The 13,940-nt window shown below is 42.4% G+C and overlaps 1 long non-coding RNA gene and 1 pseudogene across 1 annotated transcript; both read left to right on the top strand.

Moving 5' to 3' along the window:
• Positions 1-13,940, top strand: part of LOC117480800 — a 67,321-nt pseudogene that overhangs the window by 44,983 nt on the left and 8,398 nt on the right.
• LOC117480829 lies at positions 5,932-7,338 on the top strand. Its single transcript, XR_004555686.1, has 3 exons — positions 5,932-6,019; positions 6,932-7,050; positions 7,286-7,338. It is a non-coding gene; the product is annotated as an uncharacterized LOC117480829 (long non-coding RNA).

Below are 13,940 nucleotides of genomic sequence, written 5' to 3'. Positions count from 1 at the left end.
CTCCGATCGAGACGATCGCAAGGCTACAGGCGATGAGCTAGAATTTTCAATAAGCTAGCTTGGCTTCTACTCATAAAGTAGTAACCTGCACAGCGAGAAGATGAAAAAGAACTGAACTCGTTGACAACACCGGAACTTATACCTTCCGGGGTCATACGAGGTCACACGTGACTTTGTTGATATAAATATTCGACCTACGCATGCGCGAGACAGAAGCTATCCAGTGCTAAAGCACCGCCTCTGGCGGTCAGTAAGTATGAAATAGAACCCTGGTCATGTTCACACTCCAGTGCCAGATCACTCCGTCTCACTCGGTAGAGCTGGACGTCGTAGTATCTCGTTTAGTGTGATTTTCTCTTGCTGTTTTTGTTGAAGAGTAAACCTTGTTTTTTCCTCTGTTTTCCCAGTGTCTGCTCGAGCCAGCCTGAGTCCTGCCGCCGCCACCAGCGAGAACTAGATCCACCTTCATTTTGTAAACTTTGTTAAAAGACTGAATCCATCTGGTCTCTGCCATAGTAGGTCCTGAACTTTTGACCCAGCCCTAACAGAATTATCTGGCCATAAAACATGGACCCGGCAGAGACTGAATTTTCATGGGACCTTTAAGATTAGACTGCCAGGAGTTTTAGCTATATTGACCTTATAAACAGTCAAATTACCAACATTTAAATAAAAGCAATAAATGACTTTTCTTTTCACTATCTCTTTAAAGCGACTTTGAGCACCTGTAAAAGCGCTAACAAAAGAAATCTATTTGCTGCAGTTGGTCAAAAAGCAGTTGGTTAAAAAACAAGATATCTTTGGACATTAAGAAGGGTTCAAGTAGCATTACCAGAATCTGTGAAGTCACATTCTGTTTTATCTTCAAATGAAACATACAGAGGCCACAACAATTAAGCAACGACAAATGCAGTTCAATCACTAGCATTGCAATCTTTGAACAAGGTCGGCCTTTTGTGTCAGTTCAATCATTTCAACCAGATACGAGTTCTTGTAGAGCCTGAGCTGGAGGGTGTGGACAAGATGTCAGTATCGTCTGATTGAGCAGACACTGCTTCTTCAACGGCGGTAAAGATGTATTCTTGGACACCATCATCAGGCATTGGGATGACCTTGATAGTTGTCAAATCTTCAAGGTCAGCAGTGGATGTCAGGTTGACTAGTGCATCTCCAACGTCTCTGTCTTGATATTGCATTCTCAAACCTCCACACACTTTCCTGACTTCATCAGTAAGCTGCTCCATTGTCTCTGGGATGCCATTAGGCAGAACTAGCTTCCTGGAGTCATCGGGATTCACAAGAATTCTCAACTTGGCTGGCGTTTTCACGGTCATGTCAGGCAGCCCCAAAGGAACTAGAACAAACAAGAACATAAACAACTATTAGTAATAGTGATACACTGAAAGCAAACGTCTCTCTTACAATAGTGACATGCCTGGAATGACAGAGCAAATGATTGCCTAGATATATTATCACTTGAGATTAGAGTAGAGTAAGTCTCCATTTTGGGTTTGTCATTCCTTTTTAAACGTACATGAAAACTACATACAGTTCATTTTGGAACTTACCAAATCAGCATAAATGGTGACCTTCAGCGGAAACAGCAAACCAGTAAACACAAAGGAAATACATAAATAAGGTGTATTTAAACGATGTTAACCCAGCATAAAGCACACACCCTCAAAGCATGGTTAACAAGACGGGCAGCGGGTTGTTTGTTTCCCCCCGTCCCCACTGTTTACAGCCCACTCTCCGGAGCGGCGTGGTCCGAGTGCGGGTTGCTGCAGAGCAGAGATACACCTTCAGCCACATAACTATAGCGCTCCCGGAGCTTTAATAACAGCTCGCCAAAAGTATAAACATCTCTAACCAACACACTCTCACTCCCTGAGCGTCCAGGAGCGACGCTTGGTCAGGGTCCTGAGCGTCCAGGAGCGACGCTTGGTCAGGGTCCTGAGCGTCCAGGAGCGACGCTTGGTCAGGGTCCTGAGCGTCCAGGAGCGACGCTTGGTCAGGGTCCTGAGCGTCCAGGAGCGACGCTTGGTCAGGGTCCAGAGGCGTCCAGGAGCGACGCTTGGTCAGGGTCCTGAGCGTCCAGGAGCGACGCTTGGTCAGGGTCCTGAGCGTCCAGGAGCGACGCTTGGTCAGGGTCCTAAGCGTCCAGGAGCGAGGCTTGGTCAGGGTCCTAAGCGTCCAGGAGCGACGCTTGGTCAGGGTCCTGAGCGTCCAGGAGCGACGCTTGGTCAGTGTCCTGAGGCGTCCAGGAGCGACGCTTGGTCAGGGTCCTGAGCGTCCAGGAGCGACGCTTGGTCAGGGTCCAGAGGCGTGCAGTTGGGACGCTCCGAGGCTCCTTCAGCTTCATAAAGGGACGCAAATAGCTTTCAACTGATTGCAATGTATTCCCATCGGCGGCGGGATTTGACGCTCATGGAAGCACGGCATTCGTTTGTGTCGGAGGCTGTTAAAGGCAATGTGAGCGTCCATTCCCATTGGATAACGGAGAATTGTACACCCGGAAGTAAGTATTCCCCTTACTGTGGATTGATTTGACAGAGATATCTCCACTACTCATCAACTCAGAAACACCAGATTATCTTGTTAATTAAACCACATTGATAGGTTTTAGTGTGCAATGCTTTTGTCACGTGTTCCCCTTCGATTCTGAGAAACAAGGATTGTGGGTAATGTAGTGTCTTCGGCCATCCAAAACTCATAGAGAACGACTTGTTTCTCAGAATTGAAGGGGAGAACGTGACAAAAGCATTGTACACTAAAACCTATCAATGGACCCTGACCAAGCGTCGCTCCTGGACGTTGATGGAGTGAGAGTGTGTTGCTCTAACGCTGGCTGGGGTCTGGCTGTTAGTGTATTTAATATGCTGCAGTGTTTTTTATGAGCGGAGCACGTATTTTAAATGCATTTTTTGAATGAAGACATGCGATGCTGATGAAGTTAGCGTTGTACTATGTGCTCTGTTTAGCCCCCGACGGCCCCAGCCCCTGTTCATAAACAAGCTTGAATTAAACACTCTCTCCTTTTTACTCCAAAGGCCCATGCCACTCAGTTATATGCATTTCAGTCACCAGTGTGTGTGTGTGTGTGTGTGTGTGTGTGTGTGTGTGTGTGTGTGTGTGTGTGTGTGTGTGTGTGTGTGTGTGTGTGTGTGTGTGTGTGTGTGTGTGTGTGTGTGTGTGTGTGTGTGTGTGTGTGTGTGTGTGTGTGTGTGTGTGTGTGTGTGTGTGTGTGTGTGTGTGTGTGTGTGTGTGTGTGTGTGTGTCGGAGCACACCAGCCCGGGCCTTGATCAGACCACACCCAGGCACAGAGCAGACTGGCACGGTTTGCTCGTCAACAGGTATATATATATATACACATAAATAAATGACGTTCGCAACAACTCAACCTTTCCACTAGTCAGTGCGCCCCATGCATGATACATTTATGAAGATGACCTGGTTAAACTGCTTAAAAACTAGCTAACACGTGGCTAAACTTGCTAACCCATAGCCACATACAAATACCTCATGTGAAACCAATATAACATTTGCAACTATTTAAACTTTTCACTAGTCAAACCGACACCACAAAGAATCGCCACTTGCCTGTCAGCCTTCCATCTGTGCACAAACTTATCTGGTGCCCTCATTGGTCATGTGCGCGTTCGTGTGTGTTGGAGGAGGGGCTCTGTGAGGAAGTGGCAGAGTTTTTCCGGCTGTGTATTTTCACATTCTAGCGCACTCGAGCTGGTTTCTCCAAAGTTACCTACCCCACCTTTAATTAGACCAATTAAAAAAAGTATTTTGATTAAATGACACAGTCGTTACACTTCTTCCAGTGTTCCAGATCCATGATGGTCTTTTCGTAGTCCAATGGGCGTTTGTGTGGTACAAGGTATTCTTTTAACAATGCTGCTGTAATCTGAAGAATTGGTTGTAATGGTCAGACATGATCTTGGTTCCATATACTGGTTTCTTTCTTTTCTAAAATGATACAAATAATCAGCTTGTAATGGTCTGAGCTGATGTCATCATGGCTTGAGATGGTTACGCATCTTCAAGTAGTCCAAACTACTTTTTGAATGGTAGAACTGAATGACTCTTGGATCATGAACTGGTTTCTTGATGCTATAACTTGGACCAAAATGCTCTTTAAATGGTCCAATATGATGTTATTGTGGCCTGAATGGGTTTCTTCATGAATGTATAGTCCAACAACCCTTTAGTTCTGAGACAATCCACTCTTGTACCAATAAGCCTGATTCCTCACCCTTATTGAATGCTTATATATAAATGTCTCTCCTTCCTCCATCAGAGCCGTGAACCTCTTTCCCAACCGGGTCATCGGGTGCATCGGGCAACATGTCAGAGAACCCGTCAAGGAAATCAACAAAATCCTGGGACTCCCGTTTCCTGGTGAGCAGCGCCCACGATCAGCTGATCACGGAGAAAACGACTTCTTCGCCGGACTCGTGGAGGAAGGAGGAGGAGGAGGAGGAGGAGGAGGAAGAAGAAGAAGATAGAGATAGTGGAAGTGATTAAAAAACTGGACGAACTGACTGTTGATGAACTGATATATAAGAACACATGATCACACATATGAAGTGTTGGACTGTAAAAAGCTTTTATAAATTCCCTGTCAGACTTGTAATGTATTTACTCTGATCAGATCGATCCTGATTTACACCAACATCTCTTTGTGTATTTAGAAAACTTACATATTCTTTGTTAAATAAAACACATTTTTCTTTGCTTTTCTTTTGGTATCAGTACTAAAAAGCAGGTATTGTATTAAAAAACACCATAACAACCAGCTCTATGTTCTGTCTGCTGGGTTTGAGAAACATGCTTTTGTAATAAACATGTAAATATTTACAACTTTGTCATATCATATCTCTTCAAATACAATGCATGGGTTTGTCAATTCTGCCCATTGTATACTCTATTCCTGAAGAAACACACTTGTACATCGTTTCATTCTGTATTTATTTTAACTTGTCGGTACCAGTACGTAACAAGAAATATGTCAGTCAATAAAAGTTGTGTATTAAACAGTGAAAGCACCAAAGTACTTACAGTACTAAAAGTAAAAGTACTCGTTCAATAGAATAGCCCATCCCTGAATCATAAATATTATAATATAATATAATTACTCAGAAATCGATTAATCAATGTGAACATAGCTTTAATATTGTGTGTATAGTTTGAATATGAAATCTATCAACTGTAGTGATCGCTGTTTATCACTGTTTATCATAATTCACTCATGGAACTACAGGTTGGGGGTATTGTTTCTGCACGGACATATATGTTGTTGACTGTACTTATTGTGTGCCCTCCTTGCTTCTTCCTCTTTGCTTCCCGGGCTTCAAGCCGGCAACATGTGGTTTTCTGCTGCTGAATAAAACCAACTTTGCACCTTCGATGCACCGCCTCCGACTCCCTTCTCTCGGCACTACACAACTAAATATAGTGTAGTAGAAAGTTAAATATGTGCCTCTTAATTATTATTACATGTCATTTGTTAGACGCTTTTATCCAAAGCGACTTACATACATTCAGTACTGTGGACAACCCCCACAGGAGCACTTTGAGGAGAAGTGTCTCAGGGACACAACGACATGCTGACTGCAGTGGGACTCGAACTTGCTACCCTCTGATTCGAAGTCCAGCACACTATCCTCTTAAAGGCTGTAAAGAATAATTTGGCATAACATCTACATTAAGGGTAATTAAAAATATCTTAACACGTTTCCTTGAAAGATAATAATTGTCTTTATATTTGTCTTTGTCCAAAATTCGTTTTATTTTACATTTTCGAACAGATTTACCCCGAGTTGGTATAGTCCAGTCTCCCCACACAATGGTACAGTCCAACTGCCAGCGGGAAAGCGCTGTTTGTCACGCAACACGATGTACCCGGTCACCATGGCGACAGAAGAAGGAGAAGGATCGTAGCTTAGAAACGAGAGAAAGCAGAGACTTTATCTCCGGATTCACACCATAACCCCTGGGTTTCTTACGGTATGTAAACCTTCTAATGTCCCGGTAAACTTGCATTAAGATAGATATGAACCACAGAGAGTTAGGGTCCAGCTACAGCTCAGGGTTTAGCCACATGCTAAAGTTAGCTTCAGAGCTAGCAGTCTGTATTTGTAAACAAAGACGAGCTGGAAATGAAACAAAACATACTTAAAAACGGGTTAAAAAACGTTTCTGATGGAAGGAAACGACCTGTTCTCTCTTTGAATGTGGTTTATACCTTTCAGATAACATCTAGCAACAGGTAAAGCCTTACAATGAACCGTTTCCTATGGTTGGAAACTATATTTTAAGGTCACTTTATACTCCTTAGCTACATATCAGAGATACATATTGTTCTTTTAATACTCTTTGTTTGTCTGGATTATATCTCACATTTGCATTAACAGTAATATATGTATAAATGCTACTAAATGAATGCAAAATATATGATACTCTACACAGAAACTACTCAGTGTATGTCACAGTTTACACTTCACCCTTTCTAAACACTGAATGGAATAGGTTTTTGATGCTTATACATTGAAATAAACGACCTGTTTAAACTTGAATGTGGTTTATACATTTCAGATAACAACTGTCAACAGTTAACGGTACAACAATAAACAGTGTTTCATGGTCTGAAAGTAAATAAAGTACATTTACTCAAATACAGATTGCAGGTAGTTGCATTAGCTTAAGTATTTTCATTTGATGTCACTTTATACTACTCCTTAATTACATACCAGATATAAATATGTACTTTTAATAAGATAAGAGAAGAGTTACACATCATGTGAAACTAAAACTGGTATATATACATATATATAATGAATGAGTAAATGTGTCTTTCAGACGGCCCTTGATTACATGATGGTTATTAAGTCATCTCAATATATTTCTGTTTTCTTTCAGGCTGTTTCTCTGTCATTAAGGTGAGAGTTATCACGATGCCGGGGGAACACGGTGACCAGTTCAAACAGGGAGACCTGGTGTTCGCCAAGATGAAGGGGTTCCCCCACTGGCCTGCCAGGGTACACACACACACACACACACACACACACACACACACACACACACACACACACACACACACACACAACACACACACACACACACACACACACACACACACACACACACACACACACACACACACACACACACACACACACACACACACACACACACACACACACACACACACACACACAACATAACTACGTACAGATGTGTATTCCTAGCTAACGTGATATTCTGTGTGTTCAGGTGTGTCCGTTTGTCGGCGGTGGAAGAAATAAGAGAATCCCAGTCTACTTCTTCGGGGAGCATCAGATGTACGTACACACACACACACACACACACACACACACACACACACACACACACACACACACACACACACACACACACACACACACACACACACACACACACACACTAATCCTGACAGCAAAGACATGATGACTTCAAAGTGTAATATCCGTCCTCAGAAGAACGATCCCTCCGGAGAACATCGTGCCGTACGTCGGGAACAAGCTGAAGTTCGGCAGCGGCGTCCGGATCAAAGGCTTCACTGAAGCCATGTGGGAGATCCAGAACACGCCCGCCGTGGGGAGCAAACTCAAAGTAAGAGTCGCTTATTAAAACTGATATTCTGTTAAATCCTCTCTCTTCATTAGACTCCAGTTTACAACCAGCTGCTCTCACCTTAAAGTGCAGCAGCTTTACTCGACATTGAGAAACGGCCAGTCCCTCTCCGTTTCTCAATGTGAAGTATACCTGCTGCAGAGCCACTATTTCAAGTATACTACGTCATCGAGTGGCGCCGAAGGACTGTTTAAATGCATGTTAAGTGTCCAGCATTCGGCGCCACTCGATGACGTAGTATACTTGAAATAGTGGCTCTGCAGCAGGTAGACTGGACATTGAGTAAGCATACTGTGCCTCCTATGTACAAGGTTAACATTGAAAGTGACGATGATATGTCCCAATGCGTCTCAATGTACATGTTACTCCAGCTGCATATCAGTTTACTCCACTCAAATGGCGCAAAACTCACGTTCCATGGACAGACGTGTAATACACTCAAATTACAATAGATGGATCTCTAGACTAATTTATAACATTTGTAAAAAATGTTGTTAACACTCTGGGTGTGTGAGACGAGTGAACCAAAACGTAAAACCTCCGCAATTAAAACAGTTTAATCGAGTTTGAGCACTAATATACCCATGTTCTGAACACTTTAGCGGGGTCAATGTGTTATCTTTTCACCCTGGTCCTGAATTAAAACAGTTCACCCGACTTTAAACACTAATGTGCCCATGATTCAGACACTTATTCCTGGGTCAATGTGTTCTCTTCCCCCCCTGGGTGTGTGTATGTCTGCCTGGAAGTGTGATAAGCTGCTTAAAGCAGTGATTCTGCTGTTTTTAGTTTATTGTACATTTAATAAATTAAATATGATTAATATGTACATTGTTCTGTCTATACTGACACGTTTATGTCCATAACTCCGGATGTTTATGTCGTCCAATGTACACAGTCTAAAAACGACAATAACGAGTTAATTAAAACATTTTGGCCGCTCATAGGCGGCCTGCCATGCGCACCTTGAGTCCCCGGGCCCCCTGACTTAAGCACACTGCCTTGGACAAAACCCCATGTGCATAACTGCCAGACAAGCGTGCCCTTGGTAACCTAAAAATATGAAAAGTGTCTGAGTGTCAGGAGTCCGCAGTTGGATGCTTAAGGGCGGACGGTAGACCACCACAAAATCCACCCCTTGTTAGTCTTACCAGGGGCACGAGGTTCTGGAGGGTGTGAATATCTGGGTTTAGTCCGTGGGGGAGTGCTTAACTGCGGGGGCCCGGGGACTCACGGTGTGCAATGTTATGGAGGTGCCACTGTTAGGGGGACATGCTGGTGGTCATTAGTCCGTCCTTCGGGGCTCTGTGAGCGGGCAAAGAGAGGTGGTTTTCCCGGTCTCCGCCCTGGAGGTGTGAAATAAACAGAGTCCCACTGTTAGGGACTGCTGCTGGAGGTCTCCTGCATTTAAACAGATTCACCAGTTTATAACATTACTTTAGCCCTGATCAGAGCCCTGTTTTCTGGGTAAGACAGTGAGGTGCTGTACCCTGGGTCTCTGGGTCTCTGGGTCTCTGAGACCCTGCTAACAGCAGTGATTCTGCTGTTTTTAGCTCATTGTACATTTAACTAATTAAATATTATTAATATGTACATTATCCCGTCTATACTGACACATTTATGTCCATAACTCTGTATGTTTATTGAGTCCAATGTACACCGTCTAAAAACGACAATTGTGACTGAATTAAAACAGTTTGACAGCATTGTAACACTCATGTAGCCATGTTTGCAGCCCTGTTCCCTGGGTAACAATTGAATTACCCTCTCCTGTTGAATTAAAACATTTCCCACGGCTTTAAACACTAATATACCCATGATTCAGACACTTATTCCTGGGTAAATGTGTTATCTTTTCACCCTGGTCCTGAATTAAAACAGTTCCCCCGACTTTAAACACTAATGTACCCATATTTTGCCCACTTATTACTGGGTTAATATATCATCTTTTCCCCCTGGGTGTGTGTGGCACCATCTGGTGGAACATTTGTGAATTACACTAAAATCCAAAACTTTAATGTTTTTTATCTTAGCGAAATAATGGTTTAATGACCCCAATGTAATGATCATTTATGATTCTGCAGATGTTGTCTACACGTGTATCACAACGGCTTATTTTTAGAGTGATTTGGAAAACTCGGTTAGCGAGGTTTATTTATGTCAATATGAGATGCACTGTTTTCATGTCCCATGTACATATCTGTACATATGGCCTCACGCACTACCAACATATACTAACGCAGAGAAACGGCCTCTCTCTCCTCTTGGGTCGCTTGGCTCTACTGGACCTTGGTTCAAGGTTCAAGGTTCTTTATTTTGTCATACGACCATAGCTACAGTGTAGTTATGCTGATGAAAATCTTAGGTCACAGGCTCCTCCAACAGAGCAACACAATAACACAGAAAAACAGAAAAATATAGTGCAAGTAAATAGTAAATACAAAAAGAAAAATAGTTTTAAAAAGTGAAATAGTGCAATAAGAGTCTATATGCAAGTTATTGGAATGATATATTAGATACATCATTTCTAAGTAGCAGCCAGATGAATGTTATGGATGTTGTTTCAGCAGTTCAGGTGTTTAACAGTCTTCTGGCCTGTGGGATGAAACTGTCTCTGAGTCTGGTGGTTTTAGTCCGGATGCCAGACGGCAGCAGACGGAACAGTTTGTGGCTGGGGTGATGGTGGTCTTTTATAATCCTGAGGGCTTTCTTCCTGAGCCGCTGGGAGTAAAGGTCCTCCATGGATGGCAGCTCCGTCCTGGTGATGTTCTGTGCCGTTTTCACCACCCTCTGTTTGTATACAGATACATGTTCACACACCCACACACTATACACATGACTGATTAACTGACTTCATAGTTAACTTAGTTTCTTTAAATAAATATACTTTAATTGGATGAATCATGTGTGGTCTCCTTCTGTTGTCCGTCCTTGAGCCAGGGCGTGACATGGGGGCTCGTCCAAGTCAAATGTTGTTACTATGTATTTTCTGTGCTCATTTAGGTTGGAGTATCACACATGGATGTAGAGTCCTCTCCTGCTGATGTTCAGGTGTATATCAGTATGTAGTGTCTCTACTTTAAAGAGTCCTCTCCTGCTGATGTTCAGGTGTATATCAGTATGTAGTGTCTCTACTTTAAAGAGTCCTCTCCTGCTGATGTTCAGGTGTATATCAGTATGTAGTGTCTCTACTTTAAAGAGTTCTCTCCTGCTGATGTTCAGGTGTATATCAGTATGTAGTGTCTCTACTTTAAAGAGTCCTCTCCTGCTGATGTTCAGGTGTATATCAGTATGTAGTGTCTCTACTTTAAAGAGTCCTCTCCTGCTGATGTTCAGGTGTATATCAGTATGTAGTGTCTCTACTTTAAAGAGTCCTCTCCTGCTGATGTTCAGGTGTATATCAGTATGTAGTGTCTCTACTTTAAAGAGTCCTCTCCTGCTGATGTTCAGGTGTATATCAGTATGTAGTGTCTCTACTTTAAAGAGTCCTCTCCTGCAGCTGTTCAGGTGTATATCAGTATGTAGTGTCTCTACTTTAAAGAGTCCTCTCCTGCTGATGTTCAGGTGTATATCAGTATGTTGTGTCTCTACTTTAAAGAGTCCTCTCCTGCTGATGTTCAGGTGTATATCAGTATGTAGTGTCTCTACTTTAAAGAGTCCTCTCCTGCTGATGTTCAGGTGTATATCAGTATGTTGTGTCTCTACTTTAAAGAGTCCTCTCCTGCTGATGTTCAGGTGTATATCAGTATGTAGTGTCTCTACTTTAAAGAGTCCTCTCCTGCTGATGTTCAGGTGTATATCAGTATGTAGTGTCTCTACTTTAAAGAGTCCTCTCCTGCTGATCTTCAGGTGTATACCAGTACGTAGTGTCTCTACTTTAAAGAGTCCTCTCCTGCTGATGTTCAGGTGTATATCAGTATGTAGTGTCTCTACTTTAAAGAGTCCTCTCCTGCTGATGTCCAGGTGTATATCAGTATGTAGTGTCTCTACTTTAAAGAGTCCTCTCCTGCTGATCTTCAGGTGTATACCAGTACGTAGTGTCTCTACTTTAAAGAGTCCTCTCCTGCTGATGTTCAGGTGTATATCAGTATGTAGTGTCTCTACTTTAAAGAGTCCTCTCCTGCTGATCTTCAGGTGTATACCAGTACGTAGTGTCTCTACTTTAAAGAGTCCTCTCCTGCTGATGTTCAGGTGTATATCAGTATGTAGTGTCTCTACTTTAAAGAGTCCTCTCCTGCTGATCTTCAGGTGTATACCAGTACGTAGTGTCTCTACTTTAAAGAGTCCTCTCCTGCTGATGTCCAGGTGTATATCAGTATGTAGTGTCTCTACTTTAAAGAGTCCTCTCCTGTTGATGTTCAAGTGTATATCAGTATGTAGTGTCTCTACTTTAAAGAGTTCTCTCCTGCTGATGTTCAGGTGTATATCAGTATGTAGTGTCTCTACTTTAAAGAGTCCTCTCCTGCTGCTGTTCAGGTGTATATCAGTATGTAGTGTCTCTACTTTAAAGAGTCCTCTCCTGCTGATGTTCAGGTGTATATCAGTATGTAGTGTCTCTACTTTAAAGAGTCCTCTCCTGCTGATGTTCAGGTGTATATCAGTATGTAGTGTCTCTACTTTAAAGAGTCCTCTCCTGCTGATGTTCAGGTGTATATCAGTATGTAGTGTCTCTACTTTAAAGAGTCCTCTCCTGCTGATGTTCAGGTGTATATCAGTATGTAGTGTCTCTACTTTAAAGAGTCCACTCCTGCTGATGTTCAGGTGTATATCAGTATGTAGTGTCTCTACTTTAAAGAGTCCTCTCCTGCTGATGTTCAGGTGTATATCAGTATGTAGTGTCTCTACTTTAAAGAGTCCTCTCCTGCTGATGTTCAGGTGTATATCAGTATGTAGTGTCTCTACTTTAAAGAGTCCTCTCCTGCTGATGTTCAGGTGTATATCAGTATGTAGTGTCTCTACTTTAAAGAGTCCTCTCCTGCTGATGTTCAGGTGTATATCAGTATGTAGTGTCTCTACTTTAAAGAGTCCTCTCCTGCTGATGTTCAGGTATATCAGAATGTAGTGTCTCTACTTTAAAGAGTCCTCTCCTGCTGATGTTCAGGTGTATATCAGTATGTAGTGTCTCTACTTTAAAGAGTCCTCTCCTGCTGATGTTCAGGTGTATATCAGTATGTAGTGACTCTACTTTAAAGAGTCCTCTCCTGCTGATGTTCAGGTGTATATCAGTATGTAGTGTCTCTACTTTAAAGAGTCCTCTCCTGCTGATGTTCAGGTGTATATCAGTATGTCGTGTCTCTACTTTAAAGAGTTCTCTTCTGCTGATGTTCAGGTGTATATCAGTATGTAGTGTCTCTACTTTAAAGAGTCCTCTCCTGCTGATGTTCAGGTGTATATCAGTATGTAGTGTCTCTACTTTAAAGAGTCCTCTCCTGCTGATGTTCAGGTGTATATCAGTATGTAGAGTCTCTACTTTAAACAGTCCTCTCCTGCTGATGTTCAGGTGTATATCAGTATGTCGTGTCTCTACTTTAAAGAGTTCTCTCCTGCTGATGTTCAGGTGTATATCAGTATGTAGTGTCTCTACTTTAAAGAGTCCTCTCCTGCTGATGTTCAGGTGTATATCAGTATGTAGTGTCTCTACTTTAAAGAGTCCTCTCCTGCTGATGTTCAGGTGTATATCAGTATGTCGTGTCTCTACTTTAAAGAGTCCTCTCCTGCTGATGTTCAGGTGTATATCAGTATGTAGTGTCTCTACTTTAAAGAGTCCTCTCCTGCTGATGTTCAGATGTATATCAGTATGTAGTGTCTCTACTTTAAAGAGTCCTCTCCTGCTGATGTTCAGGTGTATATCAGTATGTAGTGTCTCTACTTTAAAGAGTCCTCTCCTGCTGATGTTCAGGTGTATATCAGTATGTAGTGTCTCTACTTTAAAGAGTCCTCTCCTGCTGATGTTCAGGTGTATATCAGTATGTAGTGTCTCTACTTTAAAGAGTCCTCTCCTGCTGATGTTCAGATGTATATCAGTATGTAGTGTCTCTACTTTAAAGAGTCCTCTCCTGCTGATGTTCAGGTGTATATCAGTATGTAGTGTCTCTACTTTAAAGAGTCCTCTCCTGCTGATGTTCAGGTGTATATCAGTATGTAGTGTCTCTACTTTAAAGAGTCCTCTCCTGCTGATGTTCAGGTATATCAGAATGTAGTGTCTCTACTTTAAAGAGTCCTCTCCTGCTGATGTTCAGGTGTATATCAGTATGTAGTGTCTCTACTTTAAAGA

The sequence above is a fragment of the Trematomus bernacchii genome, unplaced genomic scaffold (genome assembly GCF_902827165.1).
Source record: "Trematomus bernacchii unplaced genomic scaffold, fTreBer1.1, whole genome shotgun sequence".
NCBI classification, from domain to species: Eukaryota; Metazoa; Chordata; class Actinopteri; order Perciformes; family Nototheniidae; genus Trematomus; species Trematomus bernacchii.
The sequence above is the reverse complement of the archived record's forward strand: the minus strand, read 5'-3'. Positions and strand labels throughout refer to the sequence as shown.